A 14,120-nucleotide genomic window follows, 5' to 3' on the forward strand; every position below is an offset into this window, starting at 1 on the left:
ATAAAAGGTCAAATTTTTGTCAAATCAACACTAGTGACCATGTCATATCATCCAACAGCAATCAGATATCTGGCTATTACAGAGGCTGGAGAATTTGTAATAAAAGGTCAAATTTTTGTCAAGCCAACTCTAGTGACCATGTCATATCATCCAACAGCAATCAGATATCTGGCTATTACAGAGGCTGGAGGATTGGTAATAAAAGGTCAAATTTTTGTGAAGTCAACACGAGTGACCATGTCATATCATCCAACAGCAATCTGATATCTGGCTATTACATTGGCTGGAGGATTAGTAATAAAAGGTCAAATTTTTGTCAAGTCAACACTAGTGACCATGTCATATCATCCAACAGCAATCTGATATCTGGCTATTACAGAGGCTGGAGGGTTGGTTATAAAAGGTCAAATTTTTGTCAAATCAACACTAGTGACCATGTCATATCATCCAACAGCAATCAGATATCTGGCTATTACAGAGGCTGGAGGATTAGTAATAAAAGGTCAAATTTTTGTCAAGCCATCACTAGTGACCATGTCATATCATCCAACAGCAATCTGATATCTGGCTATTACAGAGGCTGGAGGGTTGGTTATAAAAGGTCAAATTTTTGTCAAATCAACACTAGTGACCATGTCATATCATCCAACAGCAATCAGATATCTGGCTATTACAGAGGCTGGAGGATTGGTAATAAAAGGTCAAATTTTTGTCAAGTCAACACTAGTGACCATGTCATATCATCCAACTGCAATCAGATATCTGGCAATTACAGAGGCTGGAGGATTGGTAATAAAAGGTCCATTTTTTGTGAAGTCAACACGAGTGACCATGTCATATCATCCAACAGCAATCTGATATCTGGCTATTACAGAGGTTGGAGGGTTGGTTATAAAAGTTCAAATTTTTGTCAAATCAACACTAGTGACCATGTCATATCATCCAACAGCAATCAGATATCTGGCTATTACAGAGGCTGGAGGATTGGTAATAAAAGGTCAAATTTTTGTCAAGTCAACACTAGTGACCATGTCATATCATCCAACAGCAATCAGATATCTGGCTATTACAAAGGCTGGAGAGTTGGTTATAAAAGGTCAAGTTTTTGTCAAGTCAACACTAGTGAATATGTCATATCATCCAACTGCAATCAGATATCTGGCTATTACAGAGGCTGGAGAATTTGTAATAAAAGGTCAAATTTTTGTCAAGCCAACTCTAGTGACCATGTCATATCATCCAACAGCAATCAGATATCTGGCTATTACAGAGGCTGGAGGATTGGTAATAAAAGGTCAAATTTTTGTGAAGTCAACACGAGTGACCATGTCATATCATCCAACAGCAATCTGATATCTGGCTATTACATTGGCTGGAGGATTAGTAATAAAAGGTCAAATTTTTGTCAAGTCAACACTAGTGACCATGTCATATCATCCAACAACAATCAGATATCTGGCTATAACAGAGGCTGGAGGATTGGTAATAAAAGGTCAAATTTTTGTCAAGTCAACACTAGTGACCATGTCATCATCCAACAGCAATCAGATATCTGGCTATTACAAAGGCTGGAGAGTTGGTTATAAAAGGTCAAATTTTTGTCAAGTCAACACTAGTGACCATGTCATATCATCCAACAGCAATCAGATATCTGGCTATTACAGAGGCTAGAGGATTGGTAATAAAAGGTCAAATTTTTGTCAAGTCAACACGAGTGACCATGTCATATCATCCAACAACAATCAGATATCTGGCTATTACAGAGGCTAGAGGATTGGTAATAAAAGGTCAAATTTTTGTCAAGTCAACACGAGTGACCATGTCATATCATCCAACAACAATCAGATATCTGGCTATTACAGAGGCTGGAGGATTGGTAATAAAAGGTCAAATTTTTGTCAAGTCAACACTAGTGACCATGTCATATCATCCAACAGCAATCAGATATCTGGCTATTACAGAGGCTGGAGGGTTGGTTATAAAAGGTCAAATTTTTGTCAAGCCATCACTAGTGACCATGTCATATCATCCAACAGCAATCAGATATCTGGCTATTACAGTGGCTGGAGGATTGGTAATAAAAGGTCAAATTTTTGTCAAGTCAACACTAGTGACCATGTCATATCATCCAACAGCAATCAGATATCTGGCTATTACAGAGGCTGGAGGATTGGTAATAAAAGGTCAAATTTTTGTCAAGCCATCACTAGTGACCATGTCGTATCATCCAACAGCAATCTGATATCTGGCTATTACATAGGTTGGAGGATTGGTAATAAAAGGTCAAATTTTTGTCAAGTCAACACTAGTGACCATGTCATATCATCCAACAGCAATCAGATATCTGGCTATTACAGAGGCTGGAGGGTTGGTTATAAAAGGTCAAATTTTTGTTAAGTCAACACTAGTGACCATGTCATATCATCCAACAGCAATCTGATATCTGGCTATTACAGTGGCTGGAGGATTGGTAATAAAAGGTCAAATTTTTGTCAAGCCAACACGCGTGACCATGTCATATCATCCAACAGCAATCAGATATCTGGCTATTACAGAGGCGGGAGGATTGGTAATGAAAGGTCAAATTTTTGTCAAGCCATCACGAGTGACCATGTCATATCATCCAACAGCAATCAGATATCTGGCTATTACAGAGGCTGGAGGGTTGGTTATAAAAGGTCAAATTTTTGTCAAATCAACACTAGTGACCATGTCATATCATCCAACAGCAATCAGATATCTGGCTATTACAGAGGCTGGAGGATTGGTAATAAAAGGTCAAATTTGTGTCAAGTCAACACGAGTGACCATGTCATATCATCCAACAACAATCAGATATCTGGCTATTACAGAGGCTGGAGGATTGGTAATAAAAGGTCAAATTTTTGTCAAATCAACACTAGTGACCATGTCATATCATCCAACAGCAATCAGATATCTGACTATTACAGAGGCTGGAGGATTGGTAATAAAAGGTCAAATTTTTGTCAAGTCAACACGAGTGACCATGTCATCATCCAACAGCAATTAGATATCTGGCTATCACAGAGGCTGGAGGATTGGTAATAAAAGGTCAAATTTTTGTCAAGCCATCACTAGTGACCATGTCATATCATCCAACAGCAATCAGATATCTGGCTATTACAGAGGCTGGAGGGTTGGTTATAAAAGGTCAAATTTTTGTCAAGCCATCACTAGTGACCATGTCATATCATCCAACAGCAATCAGATATCTGGCTATTACAGAGGCTGGAGGATTGGTAATAAAAGGTCAAATTTTTGTCAAGTCAACACGAGTGACCATGTCATCATCCAACAGCAAATAGATATCTGGCTATCACAGAGGCTGGAGGATTGGTAATAAAAGGTCAAATTTTTGTCAAGCCATCACTAGTGACCATGTCATATCATCCAACAGCAATCAGATATCTGGCTATTACAGAGGCTGGAGGGTTGGTTATAAAAGGTCAAATTTTTGTCAAATCAACACTAGTGACCATGTCATATCATCCAACAGCAATCAGATATCTGGCTATTACAGAGGCTGGAGGATTGGTAACAAAAGGTCAAATTTTTGTCAAGTCAACACTAGTGACCATGTCATATCATCCAACAGCAATCAGATATCTGGCTATAACAGAGGCTGGAGGATTGGTAATAAAAGGTCAAATTGTTGTCAAGTCAACACTAGTGACCATGTCATCATCCAACAGCAATCTGATATCTGGCTATAACAGAGGCTGGAGGGTTGGTAATTAAAGGTCAAATTTTTGTCAAGTCAACACGAGTGACCATGTCATCATCCAACAGCAATCTGATATCTGGCTATAACAGAGGCTGGAGGATTGGTAATTAAAGGTCAAATTTTTGTGAAGTCAACACGAGTGACCATGTCATATCATCCAACAGCAATCTGATATCTGGCTATTACAGAGGTTGGAGGGTTGGTTATAAAAGTTCAAATTTTTGTCAAATCAACACTAGTGACCATGTCATATCATCCAACAGCAATCAGATATCTGGCTATTACAGAGGCTGGAGGATTGGTAATAAAAGGTCAAATTTTTGTCAAGTCAACACTAGTGAATATGTCATATCATCCAACTGCAATCAGATATCTGGCTATTACAGAGGCTGGAGAATTTGTAATAAAAGGTCAAATTTTTGTCAAGCCAACTCTAGTGACCATGTCATATTATCCAACAGCAATCAGATATCTGGCTATTACAGAGGCTGGAGGATTGGTAATAAAAGGTCAAATTTTTGTGAAGTCAACACGAGTGACCATGTCATATCATCCAACAGCAATCTGATATCTGGCTATTACATTGGCTGGAGGATTAGTAATAAAAGGTCAAATTTTTGTCAAGTCAACACTAGTGACCATGTCATATCATCCAACAACAATCAGATATCTGGCTATAACAGAGGCTGGAGGATTGGTAATAAAAGGTCAAATTTTTGTCAAGTCAACACTAGTGACCATGTCATCATCCAACAGCAATCAGATATCTGGCTATTACAAAGGCTGGAGAGTTGGTTATAAAAGGTCAAATTTTTGTCAAGTCAACACTAGTGACCATGTCATATCATCCAACAGCAATCAGATATCTGGCTATTACAGAGGCTGGAGGATTGGTAATAAAAGGTCAAATTTTTGTCAAGTCAACACTAGTGACCATGTCATATCATCCAACTGCAATCAGATATCTGGCAATTACAGAGGCTGGAGGATTGGTAATAAAAGGTCCATTTTTTGTGAAGTCAACACGAGTGACCATGTCATATCATCCAACAGCAATCTGATATCTGGCTATTACAGAGGTTGGAGGGTTGGTTATAAAAGTTCAAATTTTTGTCAAATCAACACTAGTGACCATGTCATATCATCCAACAGCAATCAGATATCTGGCTATTACAGAGGCTGGAGGATTGGTAATAAAAGGTCAAATTTTTGTCAAGTCAACACTAGTGACCATGTCATATCATCCAACAGCAATCAGATATCTGGCTATTACAAAGGCTGGAGAGTTGGTTATAAAAGGTCAAGTTTTTGTCAAGTCAACACTAGTGAATATGTCATATCATCCAACTGCAATCAGATATCTGGCTATTACAGAGGCTGGAGAATTTGTAATAAAAGGTCAAATTTTTGTCAAGCCAACTCTAGTGACCATGTCATATCATCCAACAGCAATCAGATATCTGGCTATTACAGAGGCTGGAGGATTGGTAATAAAAGGTCAAATTTTTGTGAAGTCAACACGAGTGACCATGTCATATCATCCAACAGCAATCTGATATCTGGCTATTACATTGGCTGGAGGATTAGTAATAAAAGGTCAAATTTTTGTCAAGTCAACACTAGTGACCATGTCATATCATCCAACAACAATCAGATATCTGGCTATAACAGAGGCTGGAGGATTGGTAATAAAAGGTCAAATTTTTGTCAAGTCAACACTAGTGACCATGTCATCATCCAACAGCAATCAGATATCTGGCTATTACAAAGGCTGGAGAGTTGGTTATAAAAGGTCAAATTTTTGTCAAGTCAACACTAGTGACCATGTCATGTCATATCATCCAACAGCAATCAGATATCTGGCTATTACAGTGGCTGGAGGATTGGTAATAAAAGGTCCATTTTTTGTCAAGTCAACACTAGTGACCATGTCATATCATCCAACAGCAATCAGATATCTGGCTATTACAGAGGCTAGAGGATTGGTAATAAAAGGTCAAATTTTTGTCAAGTCAACACGAGTGACCATGTCATATCATCCAACAACAATCAGATATCTGGCTATTACAGAGGCTAGAGGATTGGTAATAAAAGGTCAAATTTTTGTCAAGTCAACACGAGTGACCATGTCATATCATCCAACAACAATCAGATATCTGGCTATTACAGAGGCTGGAGGATTGGTAATAAAAGGTCAAATTTTTGTCAAGTCAACACTAGTGACCATGTCATATCATCCAACAGCAATCAGATATCTGGCTATTACAGAGGCTGGAGGGTTGGTTATAAAAGGTCAAATTTTTGTCAAGCCATCACTAGTGACCATGTCATATCATCCAACAGCAATCAGATATCTGGCTATTACAGTGGCTGGAGGATTGGTAATAAAAGGTCAAATTTTTGTCAAGTCAACACTAGTGACCATGTCATATCATCCAACAGCAATCAGATATCTGGCTATTACAGAGGCTGGAGGATTGGTAATAAAAGGTCAAATTTTTGTCAAGCCATCACTAGTGACCATGTCGTATCATCCAACAGCAATCTGATATCTGGCTATTACATAGGTTGGAGGATTGGTAATAAAAGGTCAAATTTTTGTCAAGTCAACACTAGTGACCATGACATATCATCCAACAGCAATCAGATATCTGGCTATTACAGAGGCTAGAGGGTTGGTTATAAAAGGTCAAATTTTTGTTAAGTCAACACTAGTGACCATGTCATATCATCCAACAGCAATCTGATATCTGGCTATTACAGTGGCTGGAGGATTGGTAATAAAAGGTCAAATTTTTGTCAAGCCAACACGCGTGACCATGTCATATCATCCAACAGCAATCAGATATCTGGCTATTACAGAGGCGGGAGGATTGGTAATGAAAGGTCAAATTTTTGTCAAGCCATCACGAGTGACCATGTCATATCATCCAACAGCAATCAGATATCTGGCTATTACAGAGGCTGGAGGGTTGGTTATAAAAGGTCAAATTTTTGTCAAATCAACACTAGTGACCATGTCATATCATCCAACAGCAATCAGATATCTGGCTATTACAGAGGCTGGAGGATTGGTAATAAAAGGTCAAATTTGTGTCAAGTCAACACGAGTGACCATGTCATATCATCCAACAACAATCAGATATCTGGCTATTACAGAGGCTGGAGGATTGGTAATAAAAGGTCAAATTTTTGTCAAATCAACACTAGTGACCATGTCATATCATCCAACAGCAATCAGATATCTGACTATTACAGAGGCTGGAGGATTGGTAATAAAAGGTCAAATTTTTGTCAAGTCAACACGAGTGACCATGTCATCATCCAACAGCAATTAGATATCTGGCTATCACAGAGGCTGGAGGATTGGTAATAAAAGGTCAAATTTTTGTCAAGCCATCACTAGTGACCATGTCATATCATCCAACAGCAATCAGATATCTGGCTATTACAGAGGCTGGAGGGTTGGTTATAAAAGGTCAAATTTTTGTCAAGCCATCACTAGTGACCATGTCATATCATCCAACAGCAATCAGATATCTGGCTATTACAGAGGCTGGAGGATTGGTAATAAAAGGTCAAATTTTTGTCAAGTCAACACGAGTGACCATGTCATCATCCAACAGCAAATAGATATCTGGCTATCACAGAGGCTGGAGGATTGGTAATAAAAGGTCAAATTTTTGTCAAGCCATCACTAGTGACCATGTCATATCATCCAACAGCAATCAGATATCTGGCTATTACAGAGGCTGGAGGGTTGGTTATAAAAGGTCAAATTTTTGTCAAATCAACACTAGTGACCATGTCATATCATCCAACAGCAATCAGATATCTGGCTATTACAGAGGCTGGAGGATTGGTAACAAAAGGTCAAATTTTTGTCAAGTCAACACTAGTGACCATGTCATATCATCCAACAGCAATCAGATATCTGGCTATAACAGAGGCTGGAGGATTGGTAATAAAAGGTCAAATTGTTGTCAAGTCAACACTAGTGACCATGTCATCATCCAACAGCAATCTGATATCTGGCTATAACAGAGGCTGGAGGGTTGGTAATTAAAGGTCAAATTTTTGTCAAGTCAACACGAGTGACCATGTCATCATCCAACAGCAATCTGATATCTGGCTATAACAGAGGCTGGAGGATTGGTAATTAAAGGTCAAATTTTTGTGAAGTCAACACGAGTGACCATGTCATATCATCCAACAGCAATCTGATATCTGGCTATTACAGAGGTTGGAGGGTTGGTTATAAAAGTTCAAATTTTTGTCAAATCAAAACTAGTGACCATGTCATATCATCCAACAGCAATCAGATATCTGGCTATTACAGAGGCTGGAGGATTGGTAATAAAAGGTCAAATTTTTGTCAAGTCAACACTAGTGAATATGTCATATCATCCAACTGCAATCAGATATCTGGCTATTACAGAGGCTGGAGAATTTGTAATAAAAGGTCAAATTTTTGTCAAGCCAACTCTAGTGACCATGTCATATTATCCAACAGCAATCAGATATCTGGCTATTACAGAGGCTGGAGGATTGGTAATAAAAGGTCAAATTTTTGTGAAGTCAACACGAGTGACCATGTCATATCATCCAACAGCAATCTGATATCTGGCTATTACATTGGCTGGAGGATTAGTAATAAAAGGTCAAATTTTTGTCAAGTCAACACTAGTGACCATGTCATATCATCCAACAACAATCAGATATCTGGCTATAACAGAGGCTGGAGGATTGGTAATAAAAGGTCAAATTTTTGTCAAGTCAACACTAGTGACCATGTCATCATCCAACAGCAATCAGATATCTGGCTATTACAAAGGCTGGAGAGTTGGTTATAAAAGGTCAAATTTTTGTCAAGTCAACACTAGTGACCATGTCATGTCATATCATCCAACAGCAATCAGATATCTGGCTATTACAGTGGCTGGAGGATTGGTAATAAAAGGTCCATTTTTTGTCAAGTCAACACTAGTGACCATGTCATATCATCCAACAGCAATCAGATATCTGGCTATTACAGAGGCTAGAGGATTGGTAATAAAAGGTCAAATTTTTGTCAAGTCAACACGAGTGACCATGTCATATCATCCAACAACAATCAGATATCTGGCTATTACAGAGGCTAGAGGATTGGTAATAAAAGGTCAAATTTTTGTCAAGTCAACACGAGTGACCATGTCATATCATCCAACAACAATCAGATATCTGGCTATTACAGAGGCTGGAGGATTGGTAATAAAAGGTCAAATTTTTGTCAAGTCAACACTAGTGACCATGTCATATCATCCAACAGCAATCAGATATCTGGCTATTACAGAGGCTGGAGGGTTGGTTATAAAAGGTCAAATTTTTGTCAAGCCATCACTAGTGACCATGTCATATCATCCAACAGCAATCAGATATCTGGCTATTACAGTGGCTGGAGGATTGGTAATAAAAGGTCAAATTTTTGTCAAGTCAACACTAGTGACCATGTCATATCATCCAACAGCAATCAGATATCTGGCTATTACAGAGGCTGGAGGATTGGTAATAAAAGGTCAAATTTTTGTCAAGCCATCACTAGTGACCATGTCGTATCATCCAACAGCAATCTGATATCTGGCTATTACATAGGTTGGAGGATTGGTAATAAAAGGTCAAATTTTTGTCAAGTCAACACTAGTGACCATGTCATATCATCCAACAGCAATCAGATATCTGGCTATTACAGAGGCTGGAGGGTTGGTTATAAAAGGTCAAATTTTTGTCAAATCAACACTAGTGACCATGTCATATCATCCAACAGCAATCAGATATCTGGCTATTACAGAGGCTGGAGGGTTGGTTATAAAAGGTCAAATTTTTGTTAAGTCAACACTAGTGACCATGTCATATCATCCAACAGCAATCTGATATCTGGCTATTACAGTGGCTGGAGGATTGGTAATAAAAGGTCAAATTTTTGTCAAGCCAACACGCGTGACCATGTCATATCATCCAACAGCAATCAGATATCTGGCTATTACAGAGGCGGGAGGATTGGTAATGAAAGGTCAAATTTTTGTCAAGCCATCACGAGTGACCATGTCATATCATCCAACAGCAATCAGATATCTGGCTATTACAGAGGCTGGAGGGTTGGTTATAAAAGGTCAAATTTTTGTCAAATCAACACTAGTGACCATGTCATATCATCCAACAGCAATCAGATATCTGGCTATTACAGAGGCTGGAGGATTGGTAATAAAAGGTCAAATTTGTGTCAAGTCAACACGAGTGACCATGTCATATCATCCAACAACAATTAGATATCTGGCTATTACAGAGGCTGGAGGATTGGTAATAAAAGGTCAAATTTTTGTCAAATCAACACTAGTGACCATGTCATATCATCCAACAGCAATCAGATATCTGACTATTACAGAGGCTGGAGGATTGGTAATAAAAGGTCAAATTTTTGTCAAGTCAACACGAGTGACCATGTCATATCATCCAACAGCAATCTGATATCTGGCAATTACAGAGGCTGGAGGATTGGTAATAAAAGGTCAAATTTTTGTCAAGCCATCACTAGTGACCATGTCATATCATCCAACAGCAATCAGATATCTGGCTATTACAGAGGCTGGAGGGTTGGTTATAAAAGGTCAAATTTTTGTCAAGCCATCACTAGTGACCATGTCATATCATCCAACAGCAATCAGATATCTGGCTATTACAGAGGCTGGAGGATTGGTAATAAAAGGTCAAATTTTTGTCAAGTCAACACGAGTGACCATGTCATCATCCAACAGCAATTAGATATCTGGCTATCACAGAGGCTGGAGGATTGGTAATAAAAGGTCAAATTTTTGTCAAGCCATCACTAGTGACCATGTCATATCATCCAACAGCAATCAGATATCTGGCTATTACAGAGGCTGGAGGGTTGGTTATAAAAGGTCAAATTTTTGTCAAGCCATCACTAGTGACCATGTCATATCATCCAACAGCAATCAGATATCTGGCTATTACAGAGGCTGGAGGATTGGTAATAAAAGGTCAAATTTTTGTCAAGTCAACACGAGTGACCATGTCATCATCCAACAGCAAATAGATATCTGGCTATCACAGAGGCTGGAGGATTGGTAATAAAAGGTCAAATTTTTGTCAAGCCATCACTAGTGACCATGTCATATCATCCAACAGCAATCAGATATCTGGCTATTACAGAGGCTGGAGGGTTGGTTATAAAAGGTCAAATTTTTGTCAAATCAACACTAGTGACCATGTCATATCATCCAACAGCAATCAGATATCTGGCTATTACAGAGGCTGGAGGATTGGTAATAAAAGGTCAAATTTTTGTCAAGTCAACACTAGTGACCATGTCATATCATCCAACAGCAATCAGATATCTGGCTATAACAGAGGCTGGAGGATTGGTAATAAAAGGTCAAATTGTTGTCAAGTCAACACTAGTGACCATGTCATCATCCAACAGCAATCTGATATCTGGCTATAACAGAGGCTGGAGGGTTGGTAATAAAAGGTCAAATTTTTGTCAAGTCAACACGAGTGACCATGTCATCATCCAACAGCAATCTGATATCTGGCTATAACAGAGGCTGGAGGATTGGTAATTAAAGGTCAAATTTTTGTGAAGTCAACACGAGTGACCATGTCATATCATCCAACAGCAATCTGATATCTGGCTATTACAGAGGTTGGAGGGTTGGTTATAAAAGTTCAAATTTTTGTCAAATCAACACTAGTGACCATGTCATATCATCCAACAGCAATCAGATATCTGGCTATTACAGAGGCTGGAGGATTGGTAATAAAAGGTCAAATTTTTGTCAAGTCAACACTAGTGAATATGTCATATCATCCAACTGCAATCAGATATCTGGCTATTACAGAGGCTGGAGAATTTGTAATAAAAGGTCAAATTTTTGTCAAGCCAACTCTAGTGACCATGTCATATCATCCAACAGCAATCAGATATCTGGCTATTACAGAGGCTGGAGGATTGGTAATAAAAGGTCAAATTTTTGTGAAGTCAACACGAGTGACCATGTCATATCATCCAACAGCAATCTGATATCTGGCTATTACATTGGCTGGAGGATTAGTAATAAAAGGTCAAATTTTTGTCAAGTCAACACTAGTGACCATGTCATATCATCCAACAACAATCAGATATCTGGCTATAACAGAGGCTGGAGGATTGGTAATAAAAGGTCAAATTTTTGTCAAGTCAACACTAGTGACCATGTCATCATCCAACAGCAATCAGATATCTGGCTATTACAAAGGCTGGAGAGTTGGTTATAAAAGGTCAAATTTTTGTCAAGTCAACACTAGTGACCATGTCATGTCATATCATCCAACAGCAATCAGATATCTGGCTATTACAGTGGCTGGAGGATTGGTAATAAAAGGTCCATTTTTTGTCAAGTCAACACTAGTGACCATGTCATATCATCCAACAGCAATCAGATATCTGGCTATTACAGAGGCTAGAGGATTGGTAATAAAAGGTCAAATTTTTGTCAAGTCAACACGAGTGACCATGTCATATCATCCAACAACAATCAGATATCTGGCTATTACAGAGGCTAGAGGATTGGTAATAAAAGGTCAAATTTTTGTCAAGTCAACACGAGTGACCATGTCATATCATCCAACAACAATCAGATATCTGGCTAGTACAGAGGCTGGAGGATTGGTAATAAAAGGTCAAATTTTTGTCAAGTCAACACTAGTGACCATGTCATATCATCCAACAGCAATCAGATATCTGGCTATTACAGAGGCTGGAGGGTTGGTTATAAAAGGTCAAATTTTTGTCAAGCCATCACTAGTGACCATGTCATATCATCCAACAGCAATCAGATATCTGGCTATTACAGTGGCTGGAGGATTGGTAATAAAAGGTCAAATTTTTGTCAAGTCAACACTAGTGACCATGTCATATCATCCAACAGCAATCAGATATCTGGCTATTACAGAGGCTGGAGGATTGGTAATAAAAGGTCAAATTTTTGTCAAGCCATCACTAGTGACCATGACGTATCATCCAACAGCAATCTGATATCTGGCTATTACATAGGTTGGAGGATTGGTAATAAAAGGTCAAATTTTTGTCAAGTCAACACTAGTGACCATGTCATATCATCCAACAGCAATCAGATATCTGGCTATTACAGAGGCTGGAGGGTTGGTTATAAAAGGTCAAATTTTTGTCAAATCAACACTAGTGACCATGTGATATCATCCAACAGCAATCTGATATCTGGCTATTACAGTGGCTGGAGGATAGGTAATAAAAGGTCAAATTTTTCTCAAGCCAACACGCGTGACCATGTCATATCATCCAACAGCAATCAGATATCTGGCTATTACAGAGGCTGGAGGATTGGTAATAAAAGGTCAAATTTGTGTCAAGTCAACACGAGTGACCATGTCATATCATCCAACAACAATCAGATATCTGGCTATTACAGAGGCTGGAGGATTGGTAATAAAAGGTCAAATTTTTGTCAAGTCAACACTAGTGACCATGTCATATCATCCAACAGCAATCAGATATCTGACTATTACAGAGGCTGGAGGATTGGTAATAAAAGGTCAAATTTTTGTCAAGTCAACACGAGTGACCATGTCATCATCCAACAGCAATTAGATATCTGGCTATCACAGAGGCTGGAGGATTGGTAATAAAAGGTCAAATTTTTGTCAAGCCATCACTAGTGACCATGTCATATCATCCAACAGCAATCAGATATCTGGCTATTACAGAGGCTGGAGGGTTGGTTATAAAAGGTCAAATTTTTGTCAAGCCATCACTAGTGACCATGTCATATCATCCAACAGCAATCAGATATCTGGCTATTACAGAGGCTGGAGGATTGGTAATAAAAGGTCAAATTTTTGTCAAGTCAACACGAGTGACCATGTCATCATCCAACAGCAAATAGATATCTGGCTATCACAGAGGCTGGAGGATTGGTAATAAAAGGTCAAATTTTTGTCAAGCCATCACTAGTGACCATGTCATATCATCCAACAGCAATCAGATATCTGGCTATTACAGAGTCTGGAGGGTTGGTTATAAAAGGTCAATTTTTTGTCAAATCAACACTAGTGACCATGTCATATCATCCAACAGCAATCAGATATCTGGCTATTACAGAGGCTGGGGGATTGGTAATAAAAGGTCAAATTTTTGTCAAGTCAACACTAGTGACCATGTCATATCATCCAACAGCAATCAGATATCTGGCTATAACAGAGGCTGGAGGATTGGTAATAAAAGGTCAAATTGTTGTCAAGTCAACACTAGTGACCATGTCATCATCCAACAGCAATCTGATATCTGGCTATAACAGAGGCT

Source organism: Saccoglossus kowalevskii, chromosome 12 (genome assembly GCF_978046115.1).
Source record: "Saccoglossus kowalevskii chromosome 12, keSacKowa6.1, whole genome shotgun sequence".
NCBI classification, from domain to species: Eukaryota; Metazoa; Hemichordata; class Enteropneusta; family Harrimaniidae; genus Saccoglossus; species Saccoglossus kowalevskii.